A 21,434-nucleotide genomic window follows, 5' to 3' on the forward strand; every position below is an offset into this window, starting at 1 on the left:
ATAATGTTAGATTAATTTTCATGAATGATAATAATGTAAGATTAATTATTTAAAAAATTAATTGCAAATTAAGTTATTAAAATATGGTAATGGGTCAAACTATACAAAAACATAAGTATTTCATGTTTTATCTGGTAAATAGGTTGTAATTTCAAATAAACATTTTCACTTTTGTTATATTATACGTGACAACTGGCAACTACAATATCATAAGAAAAAGTTGAGTAAAGTTAGTCATCTTATGTCTCTCCACTTGCATAGTCAAGTTAACCTTTCTCCACGCGACTCTTATTGATTATTTCATTACCATATAATTGCAAATAGATTTCCTTGCCTACATGAACCATTTTTTTTATATACCTCATATTTGATGTTTTGTGTTGTGTAGTTTACCATTTCAAAATTTATAGATTTGGATACTGTTTTTATACATTTTTAATCTAATTGAAAATAGTTTTTTAAATCAAATTCTGGTATTGTATTCTTATTTGTACATTATTTTTCAAACTTGTCAAACATTTTAAATTTTCATATGTATAAGTAAAAAATGTCAAATATTTTTAAAGTTTTTACTGTTTGTTTCAATGATTTCGATGTTGTAGTCAACTCAACTACTACCTATTAACAAGCTATAACAAAATTTTACTAGTTAACCGTTGATATATGATATGATACTATTTGTTAATTATGAATTATTTTAATTAATTTTTGAATTGTTTTATGTATTTTTTTTTTGATTGAAGCAATGTTTAAAAATAAGAAAATTGATGCATTTTTTAAGAAGAAAGTTTCCGACAAAGATGAAAATTACAAAGCTTCAACACTAACACCTGAAAATCACCCTTCTAGTGATCAAACAGCTCGACCAGATGAGCAGCCTTGTAAGATTCAATAAATAACCATGGATAATTTTGATGTCAATTGTTTAGAATGTGACCTTAGAAAGCGCCTCCAAATTTTGGAATACCTGGTGAATCAAAGAGATGAAAGTTCGAAGAGCTTATCTTAATTGGGGTCCTTATCAATGTGTAATTTAAAAATTTCCCCTAAATGGAGACAAACATCCAAGATGATTTCAAGCATCTTGGTTCAAAACGTTCCCTTCATGGCTAGAGTACTCTCCGACTAATAATACTGCTTATTGTTTATTTTGTTACTTGTTTAGTACAAAACCAAATGGGTACCCTACCACTGAATTCTTCACTAGAAAAACGATTTAAAGCATGGAGAAAGGTCAATGTTGGAAAGAGTTTTACTATTCTTAAACATATTGGAGAGAATCCTTGTTCTTTTCACATTAATGAAATGAAAGCATGTCAAGACTTGTTCAATCAATATATGTACATCATAAATGGCTTTAATGTGCAGAGTACCGATCTAATCAACAAAAATAGACTTCGTCTCAAGAGCTCTATTGATTCACTTCGTTGGCTCACATTTCAAGCTTGTGCTTTTCGAGGCCACGACGAATCACTAGGATCAAAAAATAGAGGTAACTTTCTTGAAATGGTCAAACTCTTAGCATCATATAATGATGAACTTGCAAAATTAGTGCTAGAGAATGCTCCATATAATTCAAAGTATACCTCCTAAAATTCAAAAGGAAATTTTGCATATCATGTCTGGTAAAGTGAAAAGCTATATTTGAGAAGAGATTGAGGATTTTAAATTTTGCATAATTGTTGATGAATCGTGTATTGAATCTCTAAGGAAGCAAATCGCTATTATTTTGAGTTTTGTGGATAAAAATGGATTTATACAAGAACGTTTTTTTGGTCTTGTGCATGTTAAAGACACTATGGCTATCACTCTTAAAAAAGCCATTTGTGATGTTCTTTCTTAGTATGGTCGTGATGTTTTAAATTTCCATGGGCAAGGATACGATGATGCTAGTAATATGAGAGGGGAATGGAATGGATTACAAACATTATTTATCAAAGATTGTCCTTATGCTTATTATATACATTGTTTTGCACATAGATTACAACTTGCTTCAGTTATTGCTTCTAGAGAAGTTTTTCCTATTCGTGATTTCTTTTCACACATAAATTTTATTATCAATGTTGTGTGTTCCTCTAGTAAGCGTCACGATGAATTGCAAAGTGCCATAGTAGAGGAGATTTCAACTTTGTTGGAGATTGGTGAACTTGAAAGTGGCAGTGGACAAAATCAGATTTGCAATTTGAAACGAGCTGGCAATACTCATTGAAGCTCACATTTTTATTTTGTTCTTAGTATGATAAGTTTGTATAATCCAACTTGTGCGGTTCTTAAAGATATTAGAAGAAATGGAACAGGTTATTCTACACGCGGTAATGCTAATGTTGCTCATAAGCTTATGAAATCATTTGAGTTCATATTGATTTTGCACATGATGAAAGAGATTATGGGAATTACAGATCATCTTTGTCAAACTTTACAACATAAATCTCAAGATATACTTAATGCAATGCAATTAGTCAATAATACAAAAACATTAATTCAAAAGTTGAGAATTGATGGTTGGGATGATTTATTGAAAAATGTGATATTATTTTGTGAGTAGCATGATATTGGTTCCCCCAATTGTAATGCTATTTGTACAAAATGCGAAGGACACACTCATCATCAACTTGATCACATCACAGTGGGTCAAAAATATAGAGTGAATCTCTTTTGTGTTACAATTGATCAACAATTACAGGAACTGAATCACATATTTTGTGCGCAAACAATGGAGCATTTGAGTCTAAACAATAGTTTGGTTCCTAAAAATATTTAGAAAGCATTTGATATGGACAATATATGTGCTCTTGTAAATAAATTTTATCATCTAATTTTTAATAATCAAGAGAAAATTAATTTGAGATTTCAATTGCAACACTTTATTCTTGACGTTGTTAGTCATCCATATCTGAATAACTTGTCGACTATGTTTGAATTATGTGAATCTCTAAAAAAAAACAGAGAAGGCGAATACATATTATTTGATTGATCGGCTAATATGTCTCATCTAAACTATTATGGTTTCTGCAGCTACTACAAAAAGATCATTTTTAGCTATGAAGATTATCATGACAAGACTGCATAATAAGATGGAGGATGAATTTTTTGCTGACAATATGATGCTTTATATTGAAAAAGAAATAGCTGAAACCTTTAGTTCAGATTCAATTATCGATGATTTGAAGGCTTTAAGAGAACGAATTGCATAACTTTAATTCGATGTAAATGTCTATTTTCACCGATTATATTTTTATTCAATTGTATGTTGAATCTTTGATAAAACTATATAATTTTTATGAATTTCAATTATACACTACAAGAAAAACCAGAATTTGTGGCGGCCAAAATCCGTTACAAAGGGAGGAAAGCAGTTACAACATAGCCATAATTGGTTGAGGTTGATTTAAATCTGATCTCGTCAAGCCAGCTGTTTGCATAAATGGTCGGTATGAAGTTTGTTCCACTTGAGGTTGAGGAAGCTACTGTGAAAATGATGGAACATATATACTGATAATTATTAAAATATTGTTTGTTACTGAAATAAATTATAAATAAAAAATTATGACATACTTTATATGTCAATTAAGGGAGCATTTACAAACAATATAATAAATCATAATAGATACTATATATATAAACTAAAATAAAATTTTAAATGATGTTTAATGAACTTTTTCATAAAATAAGTCCTTATAAAAAAAAATAGAGATTGTAAAAGTATATACATATTTTGTACGAATTCAACTACAACTTTTTGTAATGACTAATTAACAACAAATATTAATATCATTAATTTTAATAATGTTTAAAAAAAATAATTACATTAAAATCAATAAGTTTTACATTTTTTTTTTCAAATTTTTGTTTATCATATATTATGTAAACAACATAATTTCTATTTTTGTGTGGACAAATCTACTAAAATTTGTTTGCTTGCCGGGTGACTAGGTGCTGGCCAGCCAGCCAGCCAACGTGCTTCCCAGGTGACTGCGCCAGCCAGCTAGCCTACTTCCCAGGTGACATAGACTTCTATAAGATTGGTCTCGTGCGACATACAACCACCATAGGGTTCATCTAGATCATATAGTTTTAGGATAAGCCTGCTTGTGAGTTGAAGGACGGTGTAGCAAAATAAAAAATATGGCTCGAATATAGAAAACCAAAACATGTGCGAGCACTACGACTACGACGTAGGCGTGGATGGGGCTCGAGCGTCTGTTGGCTTGCTAGTTGAGGGGCATAGCAAAAGAATTCAAAATTTGGGAAGGATGTGGGTAATAAAAGATGCGTGCGCGATAAATACGACTACTACTAAGAGTGGACGTGGCACACACGCGTGTGTTGGCTTGCTAGTTGATGGGTTAAATCAGATGTGGTTAAATCAACACCCGTGCGCGGGGACAACGACTACGACTAAGACATGGACGTGGCACGTAATATTTAGTTCAATTTCGTCCTCCCTAGGCTTATTATAATCCATTTTGGTTGATTAGCCAATCTCGTGCATCCAATAAGTGTGTTTGTGTCATTGGATTAACAATTAGGTTATTTTTGTCATCGTTTGGCTTTTTCTAATCCATTTTGGTTCTTTAACCAATCTTGTGCATCCAAAAAGTGCATTTGTGTCATTGGATTAACAGTTAGGTCATTTTCATCCTCCCTAGACTTATTCTAATCCATTTTGGTTGTTTAACCAATTTTGTGCATCCAACAAGTGCGTTTTTTAATTGGATTAATAATTATATCATTTTCGTCACCATTCAGCTTATTCTAATCCATTTTGGTTGACTAACCAATCTTGTTTATCAAATAAGTGCGTTTGTGCCATTGGAATAACATTTAAGTCATTTTCATCCATCCTAAGCTTATTCTAATTCATTTTGGTTGTTTAACCAATCTCGTGCATCCAATAAGAGTGTTTGTGTCATTAGATTAACATTTATGTCATTTTCGTCATCCTTCGAATGATTCTAATCAATTTTCATTATTTGACCAATCTTTTGCATCCAATAAGTGCATTTTTGTTATTGGATTAAAATTGAGGTCATTTTCGTTATCCTTCGGCTTATTCTAATACATTTTGGTTGTTTAACTAATCTTGTGCATCTAATAAGTGGGTTTGTGTCGTTGGAATAACATTAAGTTATTTTCATCATCCCTAGGCTTATTATATTCCCTTTTGGTTGTTGAACCAATCTTGTGCATCCAATAAGTGCCTCTATTTCATTTGATTAACAATTAGTTAATTTCGTAATCATTTGGCATATTCTAATCAATTTTGGTTGTTTAACCAATCTTGTGTATCCAATAAGTGCGTTTGTGTCACTGGATTAAAACTTGTTTCATTTTCGTCCCCTCTAGGCTTATTCTAATCTATTGTTCTAATTTAAACAATCTTGTGCATCCAATAAGTGCGTTTGTGTCATTGAATTAACATTTAGGTCATTTTCGTCCTCCTTAGGCTTATTCTTATCCATTTTTGTTGCTTAACCAATCTGGTGCATCCAATAAGTGTGATTGTGTCGTTGGATTAACTTTTAGGCCATTTTCATCCTCCCAGGCTTATTCTAATCCATTTTAGTTGTTTAACCAATCTTGTGCTTCCAATAAGTGCATTTGTGTAACTGAAATAACATTTAGGTCATTTATGTCATCCTTCGGCTTATTCTAATCTATTTTGTTTGTGTAACTAATCTAGTGTATCAAATAAGTTCGTTTGTGTTGTTCGATTAAAATTTAGGTCATTTCCGTCGTCCTGCGGCTTATTCTAATCCATTTTGGTTGTTTAACCAATCTTGTGCATACAATAAATGTGTTTGTGTCATAGGATTAACACTTAAATCATTTTTGTCCTGCCTAGGCTTATTCTTATTCATTTAAGATTTTTAACCAAACTTGTGCATCCAATATGTACGTTTGTGTCATTGGATTAACATTTATGTCATTTCGTCCTCCCTAGGCTAATTCTAATTCATTTTGGGTTTTCATTAAACCTTTGTTGTGCAACCAATAAGTGTGTTTGTTTCAATGGATTAACATTTAGGTCAATTTCATCGTCCTTCGACTTATTCTCATCCATTTAGGGTTTTTAACCAATCTTGTGCATCGAATAAGTGCGTTTGTGTCAATAGATTAAAATTTAGGTAATTCTCATCGTCCTTCGACTTATTCTAATCCATTTAGGGTTTTTAATCAATTTTGTGCTTCCAATAAGTGCGTTTGTGTCATTGGATTATCATTTATATCATTTTCGTCCTCCCTAGGCATATTCTAATCCATTTAGGATTTTTAACAAATCTTGTGCATCAAATAAGTGCGTTTGTATCATTAGATTAAACTTTAGGTCATTTAAGTTCTGCCTAGGCTTATTCTAATCCATTTAGGATTTTTAAGAAATCTTGTGAATCCAATAAGTGTGTTTGTGTCCTTGGATAAACATTTAGGTCATTTTCATTCTCCTTAATCTTATTCTAATCTATTTAGGGGTTTTAACCATCTTTTGCTTCCAATAAGTGCGTTTCTGTCATTGAATTTACATTTAGGTCATTTTCATCTTCCATAGGATTATTCTAATCCATTTTGGGTTTTTAACCAATCTTGTGCATCCAATAAGTGTGTTTGTGTCATTAGAGTAACATTTAGGTCGTTTTTGTCATCCTTCTACTTATTCAAATCCATTTAGGGTTTTTAATGAATCTTGTGTATCCAATAAGGGTGTTTGTGTTATTGGATTAACATTTAACTCATTTTCATCCTCCCTAGACTCTTTCTAATCCAATTTTTTTTAACCAATCTTGTGCTACCTATAAGTGCATTGTATCATTGGATTAACATTTAGGTCATTTACATCATCCTTCGGCTTATACTAATCCATTTATGTTTGTTTAACTAATCTTGTGTATCTAATAAGTTCGTTTGTGTCGTTGGATTAAAATTTAGGTCATTTTCATCGTCATTCAGCTATTCTAATGCATTTTGGTTGATTAACATTGATCATCTAGTGTAGTTGTGTCGTTGAATTAACATTATTCATTTTCGTCATCCTTTGACTGATTCTCAACCATTTTTGTTGTTTAACTAATTTTGTGCATCCAATAAGTGTGTTTATATCATTGGATTAAAATTATGTCTTTTTTGGTAGTATAACCAATCTTGTGAATCCAATAAGTGTGTTTGTGTCGTTGGGTTTACATTTGAGTCATTTTCGTCATGCTTCGGCTTATTCTAATCCATTTTAGTTGTATAACCAATATTGTGCATCTAATAAGGGCTTTTGTGTCATTGGATTAACATTTGGGTCATTTTCGTCATCCTTCGGCTAGTTCTCATCAATTTAGTGTTTTTAACCAATTTTGTGTTATTTTCTCCTTAGGCATATTCTAATCCATTTTTGTTGTTTAACCAGTTTTGTGCTTCCAATAATTGCATTTGTGTCATTGGATTAACATATACCTCATTTACGTCTTTCTTCTACTTATTCTAATCTATTTTATTTATTTAACGAATCTTGTGCATCCAATATGTTCGTTTGTGTCGTTGGATTAAAAATTAGGTCATTTTCATCGTCCTTCGGCTAATTCTAATCCATTTTTGTTGTTTTATCATTCTTGTGCATACAATTAGTGCCTTTATGTTGTTGGATTAACAATTGGATCAATTTCGTCATCTTTCGGCTAATTGTCATCCATTTCTGGTTTTTAACCAATCTCGTGCATCCAATATGAACTTTTGTGTCATTGGATTAACATTTTAATCATTTTCGTCCTCACTAGGCTTATTCGAATCCATTTAGGGTTTTTAACCAATTTTGTGCATCCAATAATCAATTTAGGTCATTTTCGTAATCCTTTGGCTTAGCCTAATACATTTTGTTTGTTTAACCAATCTTGTTTAGGTCATTTTTGTCATCCTTCGGCTTATTCTATTCCATTTTGATTGTATAACCAATATTGTGCATCCAATTAGTGTGTTTGTGTCGTTGGATTACCAATTGGGTCATCTTCTTCACCCTTCGACGAATTCTCTTCCATTTAGGGTTTTAAACCAATATTGTGCATTCAATATGAATGTTTGTGACATTGGATTAACATTTACGTCATTTTCGTCCTCCCTAGTCTTATTCTAATCCATTTAGGGGTTTTAACAAATATTGTACATCTAATAAGTGTGTTTGTGTTAGTGGATTAACATTTAGGTCATTTATATCGTCCTTTGACTTTATCTAATCCATTTAGGGTTATTAACCAATGTTAGGCATCCAATAAGTGTGTTTGTGTCGTTGGATTAACATTTAGGTCATTTTCGTCCTCCCTAGTCTTATTCTAATCCATTTAGGGTTTTTAACCAATATTGTGCATCCAATTCATTTAAGGTTTTTAACCAATATTGTGCATCCAATAAGTGCGTTTGTCATTGGATAAACATTTAGGTTGTTTTCGTACTCCTTAGGCTTAACCAAATCTATTTAGGATTTTTAATCAATCTTTTGCATCCAATAAGTGCCTTTGTGTGATTGGATTAACATTTAGGTCATTTTTGTCCTCCCTAGGCTTATTCTAATCCATTTAGGGTTTTTCACCAATCTTGTGCATCCAATAAGTGTGTTTGTGTCACTGGATTACCACTTAGGTCATTTCCGTCATACTTCTACTTATTCTAATCCATTTCGGGGGGTTTTAAAGAATCTTTTCCATCCAATAAGGCTGTTTGTGTTATTGGATTAACATTGAGGTCATTTTCGTCCTGCCTAGCCTTATTCTTATCCATTTAGGGTTTGTAACCAATCTTTTGCTTCCAATAAGTGCATTTGTGTCATTGGATTAACATATACGTCATTTACATCATCCTTCGGGTTATTCTTGTCGATTTTGTTTGTTTAACTAATCTTGTGCATCCAATATGATCGTTTGTTTCGTTGGATTGAAATTTAGGTCATTTTCTTCGTCCTTCGGCTTTTTCTATTCCATTTTTGTTGTGTTACCAATCTTGTACAAACAATAAGTGTGTTTGTGTCGCTGGATTAACATTAATCATTTTCGTCATCCTTCGACATATTCTAATCCATTTTGGTTGTATAACCAATTTTGTAAATCCAATAAGTGTGTTTGTGTTGTTGGATTAACAATTGGACCATTTTCGTCATCCTTCGGCTAATTCCCATCCATTTCAGGTTTTTAACCTATCTCGTGCATCCAATATGAACGTTTGTGCATTGGATTAACAGTTTGATCATTTTCGTCCTCTCTAGGGTTATTCGAATCCAAGTATGGTTTTTAACCAATCTTGTGCATCCAATAATCCAACGTGTGCGTTTGTGTTATTCGATTAACATTTAGGTTATTTTCGTGTTTGTGTCAATGGATTAACATTTAGGCCATTTTCATTGTCCTTTGACTTTATCTAATCCAATAAGTGCGTTTGAACAAATCTTAGGCATCCAATAAGTGCGTGTCTGTCATTGGAATAGTGTTTAGGTCATTTTCGTCCTCCTAGTCTTATTCTAGTCCATTTTGGGTTTTTAACCCATCTTGTGCATGCAACAAGTGCAATTGTGTCATTAGATTAACATTTAGGTCATTTTCGTCGTTTTCAACAACTTTTTCTAATCCATTTAGGGTTTTAAGAAATCTTTGGCACCGAATAAGTGTGTTTGTGTCATTGAATTAACCTTTAGGTCATTTTCGTCGTCCTTCAACTTATTCTAATCCATTTAGGATTTTTAGCCAATCTTATGTTTCCTATATGTGCGTTTGTGTCATTGGATTAACATTTAGATCATTTTCTTCCTCTCTAGGCTTATTCTAATCCATTTAGGGTTTTTAACCAATCTAGTGCATCCAATAAGTGTGTTTGTGTTATTAGATTAACATTTAGGTTATTTTCGTCAATATTCGATTTATTCTATTCGATTTAGGGTTTTTAACCAATCATGTACATCCAATAATGGTGTTTGTGTCAATTGATTAACATTTAGGTCATTTTCGTCGTCCTTTGACTTATTCTAATCCATTTTGGGTTTTTAACCAATCTTAGACATCGAATAAGTGTGTTTGTGTCATTAGATTAACATTTAGGTCATTTTCGTCCTCCCTAGTCTTATTCTAATCCATGTAGGGTTTTTAACCAATCTTGTTAATCTAATTCATTTATGGTTTTTAATCAGTCTTTTGCATCCAATAAGTGCGTTTGTATCATTGTATAAACATTTAGGTCGTTTTGGTCCTCCTTAGGCTTAACCAATATCATTTAGGATTTTTAACCAATCTTTTGCATCCAATAAATGCGTTTGTGTCGTTGGATTAATGTTTAAGTCATTGTCGTCTTTCCTAGGCTTATTCTTATCCATTTAGTTTTTTTTAACCAATCTTGTGCATCAAATTAGTGTGTTTGTCTCATTTGATTAACATTTATGTTATTTTTGTCATCCTTCTACTTATTCTAATCCATTTAGGGTTTTTAACGAATCTTTTGCATCCAATAACGGTGTTTGTGTTAGTCGATTAATATTTAGGTCATTTTTGTCCTCCCTAGTCTTATTCTAATCCATTTAGGATTTTTAACCAATCTTGTTAATCCAATTCATTTAAGGTTTTAAACCAATCTACTGCATCCAAAAACTGCGTTTGTGTCATTGTATAAATATTTTAGGTCGTTTCCGTCGTCCTTAGAGTTAAACTAATCTATTTAAGATTTTTATCCAATCTTTTGCATCCAATAAGTGTGTTCGTGTCATTGGATTAACATTTAAGTCATTTTCGTCATCCCTAGGCTTATTCTAATCCATTTACTGTTTTAAACAAATCTTGTGCATCCAATAAATGAGTTTGTCTCATTTGATTAACATTTAGGTCATTTTTGATATCCTTCTACTTATTCTAATCCATTTAGGGTTTTTAACCGATCTTGTGCATCCAATAAGTATTTTGTGTCATTAGATTAACATTTAGGTCATTTTCGTCATCTTTCGACTTATTTTAATTCATTTTGGTTTTATAACCAAAATTGTGAGTCCAATAAGTACGTTTGTGTCGTTGAATTAACAAATTACTCATTTTCATCATCCTTCGGCTTATTCTCATCCATTTAGGGTTTTTAACAAATCTTGTGCATCCAATATTAACGTTTGTGTCATTGGATTAATATTTAGGTCATTTTCGTTCTCACTAGGCTTATTCTACTCCATTTAGGGTTTTTAACCAATCTTGTGCATCCAATAAGTGTGTTTGTGTTAATGGATTAATCTTTGTGGTCATTCATGTCGTCCTTCGACTGATTCTAATCCATTTAGGGGTTTTAAGTAATCTTAGGCATCAAATAAGTGCATTTGTGTAATTGGATTAACATTTAAGTTATTTTCGTCCTCCCTAAGCTTATTTTAATCCATTTAGGGATTTTAACAAATCTTGTGCATCCAATAAGTATGTTTGTGTCATTAGATTAACATTTAGGTCATTTTCGTCATCTTTCGACTTATTCTAATCCATTTTGGTTGTATAACCAATATTGTGAATCCAATAAGTGCGTTTGTATCGTTGGATTAACAATTAGTCATTTTTGTCGTCCTTCAACTTACACTCATCCATTTAGGGTTTTAAAAAAATCTTGTGCATCCAATATGAACGTTTTTGTCATTGGATTAACATTTAGGTCATTTTCAACCTCCCTAGGTTTATTCTAATACATTTAGGGATTTTAACCAAACTTGTGCATCTAATAAGTGTGTATGTGTCAATGGATTATTATTTAGGTCATTTTCGTCGTCCTTTGACTTATTCTTATCCATTTTGGGTTTTTTTTAACCAATCTTAGGCATCAAATAAGTGCGTTTGTGTCATTGGATTAACATTTAGGTCATTTTCATCCTCCCTAGTCTTATTCTAATCTATTTATGGTTTTTAACCAATCTTGTGCATCCAATAAGTGCGTTTGTGTCATTAGATTCAAATATAGGTAATTTTCGTCCTCCATAGGCTTATTTTAATCCATTAAGGGTTTTTAACAAATCTTGTGCATCCAATTAGTGCGTTTGTGTCATTGGATAAGCATTTAGGTCATTTTCGTATGCTTAAGCTTATTATTATCTATTTAGGGTTTTTAACCATCTTGTGATTGCAATAAGTGTGTTTGTTACAATTGGATTAACATTTAGGTCATTTTCGTACTCCCTAGGCTTATTCTAATCCATTTAGGGTTTTTATCTAATCTTGTGCATCCAATTAGCATTTAGGTCATTTTCGTCACCCTTCTATTTATTCTAATCCATTTAGGGTTTTTAATGAATCTTGTGTATCCAATTAGGGTGTCTGTGTTATTGGATTAACATTGAGTTCTTTGTAAGACCCATAATTTTAAAGTACCCTTTTATGTATTTTTGGTATATTTTGGATTTTGGCTCGGAGGCTTTTAAGCCAAAGTTAATAATATTTTGGAGTTTTATAATCAAAAAGATATTTCGATGCCAATTAGAATTTCTCGTCGATAAATAAATTGAATTTAACTGCGGAAAATCCTTTACGGAGAATTTAAGGCGTTTCGGGTGAAACGGTAATTTAATAAATATCTAGATTTTGAGATATTTGTTAAGTTATATTTATTATATTTATATATGTTTGTTTGGAGGGAAAAAGAAAGGAAAACTAGAAGGAAGGAAAAGGAAAAGAAAATAGTATATAAAGGAAGGAAGGAAAAAGGAAGAAAGGAAAAACAAAGGAAAGAAAAAGAAAGGAAGGAAATTTCCAAATTTCCATCTCCTTCCTCTGAACCTCACGTGAGCAAAGCCCAAAATTCCATCCTTCTCCATTTTTCGTTTTCGTTGCTTCCTTTTCTTCAAAGCTAGTGACCCAAGGTTGGGTGAGAGTTAGATCAAGGTTTTCGCAACTCCACTCTTCCTCTTTGATTCGAAAACGAAGAAAAACGGTTTTGAGATCCAAACACAAACCCCTCCGTTTCTTCTAGATCCGAACCTCATTTCTCGAAGAGACAGAAGGGAAAGTTGCTCACCACCACGCTACGGTGCTAGTGAACTAATTTGGAAGCGGCGTTGCGAGCGGAGATTTTACCGGAATTACTCGCGGTACCGGAAACGCGCGTTAAAGCTAACGTTGAGGTAAGGGCTCCTTCCAAACTTCTAGTTTGCATTTAGGGACTTATCTGTGGTTGTGTGGGAAGGAATTTGTTAGGGTTAAATGTATCGATTTGGGGAAAAACCAAACTAGTGCGTTATGGGTAACAACCTTAGAGTTAGGTTTTGTTTATATTGATGAATGTTTCGTGGTAAATGAATTTGAATGTCATTGTGTGTGATTATGAGTAAATGAAATTTGATGTATCTGTGTGTTATGTTGCTTTGATTTGTGTTCGTTGTTTTTGACATGCTCTTAATTGATATTGATGAAATTTGATATGTGTATGGTTGGATTTGTGAATAAATGAATTGATATGTTTTGATGTGAGAATTTGTTGAGTTTGTGTTGTGTGAAATTTGAAAACCATTAAGTTAAATGAGTATTAAGAATGGGGAATCTCTTAATGTCTCGTTTACTTAATGTGCGTTTGTTTGTGAAAAATCGTTTAAGTTAACTGGGCGTTAAGAATGGGGAATCTCTTAATGTCTCGTTTACTTAATGTGCGTTTGTTTGTGAAAAATCGTTTAAGTTAACTGGGCGTTAAGAATGGGGAATCTCTTAATGTCTCGTTTACTTAATGTGCGTTTGTTTGTGAAAAATCGTTTAAGTTAACTGGGCGTTAAGAATGGGGAATCTCTTAATGTCTCGGTTACTTAATATTTTGTTTTAAAGAAAAATCGTTTAAGTTAACTGGGCGTTAAGAATGGGGAATCTCTTAATGTCTCGGTTACTTAATATTTTGTTTTAAAGAAAAATCGTTTAAGTTAACTGGGCGTTAAGAATGGGGAATCTCTTAATGTCTCGGTTACTTAATATTTTGTTTTGAAAACCGTTTAAGTTAACTGGACGTTAAGGAGGGGGAATCTCTTAATGTCTCGGTTACTTAATATTTTGTTTTAAAGAAAAATCGTTTAAGTTAACTGGGCGTTAAGAATGGGGAATCTCTTAATGTCTCGGTTACTTAATATTTTGTTTTGAAAACCGTTTAAGTTAACTGGACGTTAAGGAGGGGGAATCTCTTAATGTCTCGGTTACTTAACATTTTGTTTTGAAAACCGTTTAAGTTAACTGGGCGTTAAGAATGGGGAATCTCTTAATGTCTCGGTTACTTATTATTTTGTTTGGAAAATTGTTTAAGTTAACTGGGCGTTAAGAATGGGGAATCTCTTAATGTCTCGGTTACTTATTATTTTGTTTGGAAAATTGTTTAAGTTAACTGGGCGTTGAGAATGGGGAATCTCTTAATGTCTCGGTTACTTAATGTTCGTTTTTGAAAATCGTTTCAGTAAATGAGTATTAAGAATGGGGAATCTCTTAATGACTTATTTACTGAATGTTTTGTCTTGAAAATCGTTAAGTTAAATGAGAATTAAGAATGGGGAATCTCTTAATGTCTCGCTTTTTTATGTGTGTTTCGGTAAATCGTGCTGACCCGGGATAGGTGGCACCTTGGTAAACAGTACGGGCCCGTGATAGGCAGTACGTTTACGATTTACGTTTGGTAAGTCGTGCTGACCCGGGATGGGTGGCACCTCGGTAAACAGTACGGACCCGTGATAGGTAGTACGTTTACGACTTACGTTCCTGAGGGAATTGTGTTTGGTAAGTTGTGCTGACCCGGGATAGGTGGCACCTCGGTAAACAGTACGGACCCGTGATAGGTAGTACGTTTACGACTTACGTTCCTGCGGGAATTGCGTTTGTCCGTGAGAGACTGCGCAGGGGTTTGTCCGTGAGAGACTACGCCCTGGTTTAAGTTAGATGAGAATTAAGAATGGGGAATCTCTTAATGTCTCGTTTACTCGTGTATGTTTTGGTAAGTTGTGCTGACCCGGGATAGGTGGCACCTCGGTAAACGGTACGGACCCGTGATAGGTAGTACGTTTACGACTTACGTTCCTGAGGGAATTGTGTTTGTCCGCGAGAGACTACACCCTGTTGATTTGTGAACTGTTGGTTCATTTTGTTTGTGTAGTAATGTGTTATAAATGCTAAGTGTTATGTTTTGGAATTTGGTGATAACATGTTTGATTGCAATACCATTTCGAAATCCATGATGTCGTAGTAATTGTGTTATCAGTGTTAAGTGTTAAGAATTGGGATTATGCATGAATGTGATTGAGTTAGTTTATGAATTTTTGAAAGAATACACAGGTAAATCGATTTCCCAATCGATTGGATAGTAAACAGGGACTTGGCCAAATGGACAAAATCGATTAGCCAATCGATTTTGTAATCAGTTTTCGAAAATCATTTACGAAATCGATTGCCCAATCGATTGGGCCTAAGTCAGGGACTCATCCATATTCGACCAAATCGATTTGGAAATCGATTGGCCCTTAAGTCAGGGGCTCAGCTATCCTGTCAATCGATTGCCCAATCGATTGAATCAAGCCAGAGTTCAAAATTTCACTAAAAACCTTCAGGAAATCGATTTGGAAATCGATTGGTATTAAGTCAGGGGCTTGGCCAAATGAACGAAATCGATTAGCCAATCGATTTTGTAATCAGTTTTTCGAAAATCATTTACGAAATCGATTGCCCAATCGATTGGGCCTAAGTCAGGGACTCATCCATATTCGACCAAATCGATTTGGAAATCGATTGGCCCTTAAGTCAGGGGCTCAGCTATCCTGTCAATCGATTGCCCAATCGATTGAATCAAGCCAGAGTTCAAAATTTCACTAAAAACCTTCAGGAAATCGATTTGGAAATCGATTGGTATTAAGTCAGGGGCTCCGTTATCCTGTCAATCGATTGCCAAATCGATTGATTCAGCCCAGGATTCTATTTTCATTAAAAATCTTCACCCCAATCGATTGCCCAATCGATTGGCTCAGTGAAAATCCTCAGTTTTAGTTGTATGATTAATTGCTCATGAATCTATCCATGTCTTGTTTTATTATGTGTTAATTAGGAGATCGAGAACTGCATTTTACCTTCATTTTCATTGGCAATGTACTGTATGAACTTTTCGCATATTGAAAATCCTGTTAAGGTGCATGCTTAGTTGAAAAGTTGTTTTGAGCATTCAAAAACTTAATTGCTATGTGTTAACTGTTATTTTCTGGTTGGTGACCCTTTACACTATTGTGGAAATCTGGGCTTTGCCCTCAGATGAGAGTCAGGACGGCCCTACCGGTTCGTACCCTACGGACAGGAATGGAGATGGGAACGCTTGACTGCAGTTACGTTAGGAGGATCTCATGGGGCGCGTGGAGATTACTCAGGGTGTATAACTTTTTGGTAGGATGATCAGATTAGGATGATGTATAGGGACTAGGGGTCCTTCTTTTTGGTTTGGAGTATTTTTAGTTTGGAAAACTGTACTTATACAAATATTATCAGTTTGATATCATCTTTGGATGGGTTCCATGTACCATTTGATGTTATGTAAATGTTTTGGATTTATAATTGGAGAAACTTTTCCGCTGCGTAAATTATAATGACTCAATTATTTATCCAAAAGCATTTCCTCATTTGTTTTACTTTGTTTTATTTTAATTTCTTTCAAAAAAAAAATATATACCCTCGCTAAGAAAAACGGGGTGTTACAGTCTTTGTCATCCACCTTGGGCTTATTCTAATCCATTTTGTTTTTTAACCAATCTTGTGCTTCCAATAAGTGCATTTGTGTTATTGTATTAACATTTAGGTCATTGACGTCAAGCTTTGGCTTATTCTAATCTACTTTATTTGTTTAACTAATCTTGTGCATCCAATAAGTTCATTTGTGTCGGTTGATTAAAAATTTGGTCCTTTTTGTCGTCATTCGGCTTTTTCTAATCTGTTTTGGCTGTTTAACCAATCTTGTGCATACAATAAGTGTGTTTGTGTCGTTGGATTAACATTGATCATTTTGTCATCCTTCGGCTTATTTTAATCCATTTTGGTTAACCATCATGTGCATCCAATAAGTGTGTTTATGTCATTGGATAAAAATTTAGGTCATTTTCGTTATCCTTCGACATATTCTAATCCATTTTGGTTGTATAACCAACTGTGCATCCAATAAGTGCGTTTGTGTCGTGGATTAACAATTTAATCATTTTCGTCATCCTTCGGCTTATTCTCATCCATTTATGGTTTTTAAAAAATCTTGTGCATTCAATATGTATGGTTGTGTCATTGGATTAACATTTAGGTCATTTACGTTACACTTTGACTTATTTAGATCATTTTCGGGTTTTTAACCAATCATATTCTAATCCATTTAGAATTTTTAACCAATCTTGTTCCTCCAAAAATAGTGTTTGTGTCAATTGATTAACAATTAGTTCATTTTATTTGATTAACTAATCTTATGCATCAAATAAGTGCGATTGAGTCATTGTATTTACATTTAGGTCATTTACGTCATCTTTCAGCTTATTCAAATCAATTTTGGTTGTTTACATTAAGTGTGTTTGTGTCGTTGGATTAACGTTGATCATGTTCGTCATCCTTCAGCTTATTCTATTCCATTTTGGTTGTTTAACCAATGTTGTGTATCTAATGAGTGTGTTTATAATATTGGATTAAAATTTAGGTCATTTTCGTCATCCTTCAGCCTATTTTAATCTATTTTGGTTGTATAACAAATATTGTGTATCCAATAAGCGCATTTGTCGTCAGATTAACAGTTGGGTCCTTTTCGTCTTCCTTCGGCTAATTCTCATCCATTTAGGCTTTTTAATGAATCTTGTGCGTCCAATATGAACATTTGTGTCATTGGATTAACATTTAGATCATTTTCGTCCTCTCTAGGCTTATTCTATTCCATTTAGGGTTTTTAACCAATCTTGTGCATCCAATAATCCAATAAGTGTGTTTGTGTCATTGGATTAACATTTAGGTCTTTTTCGTAATCCTTCGACTTATTATAATCCATTTAGGGTTTTTAACCAATCTTGTCCATCCAATAAGGGTGTTTGTATCAATTGATTAACATTTATTTCATTGACGTCGTCCTTTGACTTATTCTAAACCATTACTAGTTTTTAACTAATCTTGTGTATCTAATAAGTACGTTTGTGTCATCAGATTAATTGTTCTATCATTTTCATCCTCCCAAGGTTTATTTTAATCCATTTAGGGTTTTTTTACCAATCTTGTGCATCCAATAAGTGTGTTTATGTCAATGGATTAACATTTAGGCCATTTCGTCGTCCTTCTACTTATTCTAATCCATTTAGGGTTTTTAACCAATCTTTTGCATGAAATAAGTGTGTTAGTGTCAATAAATTAACATTTAGGTCATTTTTGTCGTCGTTCGGCTTATGCTAATCCATTTTGGTTGTATAACCAATATTGTGCATCGAACAAGTGTGTTTGTGTCAACGGATTAACATTTAGGTCATTTTTTTGTCCTTTGACTTATTCTAATACATTTAGGGTTTTTAACCAATCTTGTGCATCTAATAATTGCGTTTGTGTCAATAGTTTAGAATTTAAGTCATTTTCGTCATCTCTAGGCTTATTCCAATTCATTTATGATTTTTAACCATTCTTGTGCATCCAATAAGTGTGTTTGTGTCATTGGATAAATACTTAGGTCGTTTTCGTCATCCTTCTATTTATTCTAATCCATTTAGGGTTTTTAACGAATCTTGTGCAACTAATAAGGGTGCTAGTGTTACTATATTAACATTTAGGGCATTTTCATTTTTAATCCATTTCGTCGTCCTTCTACTTATTCTAATCCATTTTTGTTGTTTAACCAATCTTGTGCATCCAATATGTTCATTTGTGTTGTTGAATTAAAATTGAGGTTATGTTTGTGCATACAATAAGTATGTTTGTGTTGATTGATTAACATTGATCATTTTCGTCATCCTTCAGCTTAATCTAATCCATTTATGTTGTTTAACAAAACTTGTGCATCAAATTAGCGTGTTTATGTCATTAGATTAAAATTTAGGTCATTTTCATCATCCTTCGGCTTATTCTAATCCATTTTGATTGTATAACCAATATTGTGCATCCAATAAGTGCGTTTGGGGCGTTTTATTAACAATTGGGTCATTTTCATCATCCTTTGTCTTATTCTCATCCATTTAAGGTTTTTAACCAATCTTGTGCATCCCATAAGTGTATTTGTGCCAATGGATTAACATTTAGGTCATTTTTGTCGTCCTACGACGTCTAATCCTTTTAGGCTTTTTAACCAATCTTAGGGATCATATAAGTGCGTTTGTGTCGTTGTAATAACATTTAGGTCATTTCTGTCATTCTTCGAATCATTCTAATCTATTTAGGGTTTTTAACCAATCTTGTGCATCCAATAATAGTGTTTGTGTCATTGGATTAACATTTAGGTCATTTTCGTTGTCCTTCAAATTATTCCAATCCATTTAGAGTTTTTAATTAATCTTCTACATCGAATAGATCGTTTGTGTCATTGGAGTAACATTTAGGTCATTTTCATCCTCACTAGGTTTATTCTAACCCATTTAGGGTTTTTAACCAATCTTTTGCATCCAATAAGTGTGTTTGTGTCAATGGATTATTATTTAGGCCATTTTCGTCCCCTTAATCTTATTCTAATCTTTTTAGGGTTTGTAACCATCTTGTGCTTCCAATAAGTGTGTTTGCGTCATTGGATTAACATTTAGGTCATTTTCGTCATCCCTAGGCTTATTGTTATACATTTAGAGTTTTTAACCAATCTTGTGCATCCAATAAGTGTGTTTGTGTCAATAGATTAACATTTAGGTGATTTTCGCCATCCTTCTAGTTATTCTAAACCATTTATGGTTTTTAACAAAATTTGTGTATCCAGTAAGTGAGTCTGTGTTATTGGAGTAACATTTAGGTCATTTTCGACCTCACTAGGTTTATTCTAATCCATTTTTGGTTTTTAACCAATTTTGTGCTTCAAATAAGTGAATTTGTGTTAGTGAATTAACATTTAGGTTATTTACGTCATTCTTCGACTTATTCTAATCTATTTAGGGTTTTAACCAATCTTGTGCATCCAATCGTGGTGATTGTCTCATTGGATTAACATTTAAGTCATTTTCATAGTCCTTTGACTTATTCTAATCAATTTAAAGTTTTTAACTAATCTTTTGCATCCAATAAGTACATTTGGGTCATTGGATTAACATTTAGGTTATTTTCGTCCTCCGAAGGTTTATTCTAATCCATTTAGGGTTTTTAACCACTCCTGTGCATCCAATAAGTGTGTTTTTGCTAATGGATTAACATATAGGTAATTTTCGCCGTCCTTTAACTTATTTTAATCCATTTAGGATTTTTAACCAATCTTAGGCATCAAATAAGTGCGTTTTTTTCATTGGTTTAACATTTATTTCATTTTCGTCGTCCTTTGTCTTATTCTAATCTATTTAGGGTTTTTAACCAATCTTGTGCATCCAATATATGTGTTTGTTATTGGATTAACATTTAGGTCATTTTCTTCCTCCCAAGGCTTATTCTAATCCATTCAGGTTTTTTAACCAATCTTTTGGGTCCAATACATGTGTTTGTGTCATTGGATTGACATTTTGGTCATTTTTGTCATCCTTCGACTTATTTCATCCATTTATGGATTTTTAACCAATTTTGTGCATCCAATATGGTGTTTGTGTCATTGGATTAATATTTAGGTCATTTTCGTCGTCCTTTGACTTATTCTAATCCATTTAGAGTTTTTAACCAATCTTGTGCATCCAATAAGTGCGTTTGTGTCATTGGATTAACATTTAGGTCATCTTCTTCCTCGCTAGTCCTATTCTAATCCATTTAGGGTATTTGACATATTTTGTGCATCCAATAGGTGTGTTTGTGTCATTAGATTAAAATTTAGGTAATTTTCGTCTTCGCTGTTGCTTATGCTAATCCATTGAGGGTTTTAACAATTCTTGTGCATCCAATTAGTGCGTTTGTGTCATTGGATAAACGTTTAGGCCATTATCGTCCTCCTTAAGCTTATTCATATCTATTTAGGGATTTTAACCATCTTGTGCATTCAATAAGTCTGTTTGTGTCATTGGATTAAGATTTATGTCATTTTCGTCTTCCCTAGGCTTATTCTAATCCATTTAGAGTTTTTAACCAATCATTTGCATCCAATAAGCGTGTTTGTGTTGTAGATTAACATTTAGGTCATTTTCAGCCTTTCTATGCTTATTCTAATCCATTTTTGTTTTCTTAACCAATCTTGTGCTTCCAATAAGTGATTTGTGTCAGTGGATTAACATTTAGGTCATTTACGTCATTCTTCGGGTTATTCTAATTTATTTGGTTTGTTTCACTAATCTTGTGCATCAATTATGTTCCCTGTGTCGTTGGATTTAAATATAGGTCATTGTCATCGTCCTTCGGCTTATTCTAATCAATTTT

At 33.0% G+C, this 21,434-nt stretch overlaps 1 pseudogene; it reads left to right on the forward strand.

Moving 5' to 3' along the window:
* The first annotated feature begins 745 nt into the window (after window positions 1–745).
* Window positions 746–3,194, forward strand: LOC101496742 (uncharacterized; annotated as a pseudogene).
* The last annotated feature ends 18,240 nt before the right edge of the window (window positions 3,195–21,434 follow it).

Source organism: Cicer arietinum, chromosome 4 (genome assembly GCF_000331145.2).
Source record: "Cicer arietinum cultivar CDC Frontier isolate Library 1 chromosome 4, Cicar.CDCFrontier_v2.0, whole genome shotgun sequence".
In the NCBI taxonomy this organism is placed as follows: Eukaryota; Viridiplantae; Streptophyta; class Magnoliopsida; order Fabales; family Fabaceae; genus Cicer; species Cicer arietinum.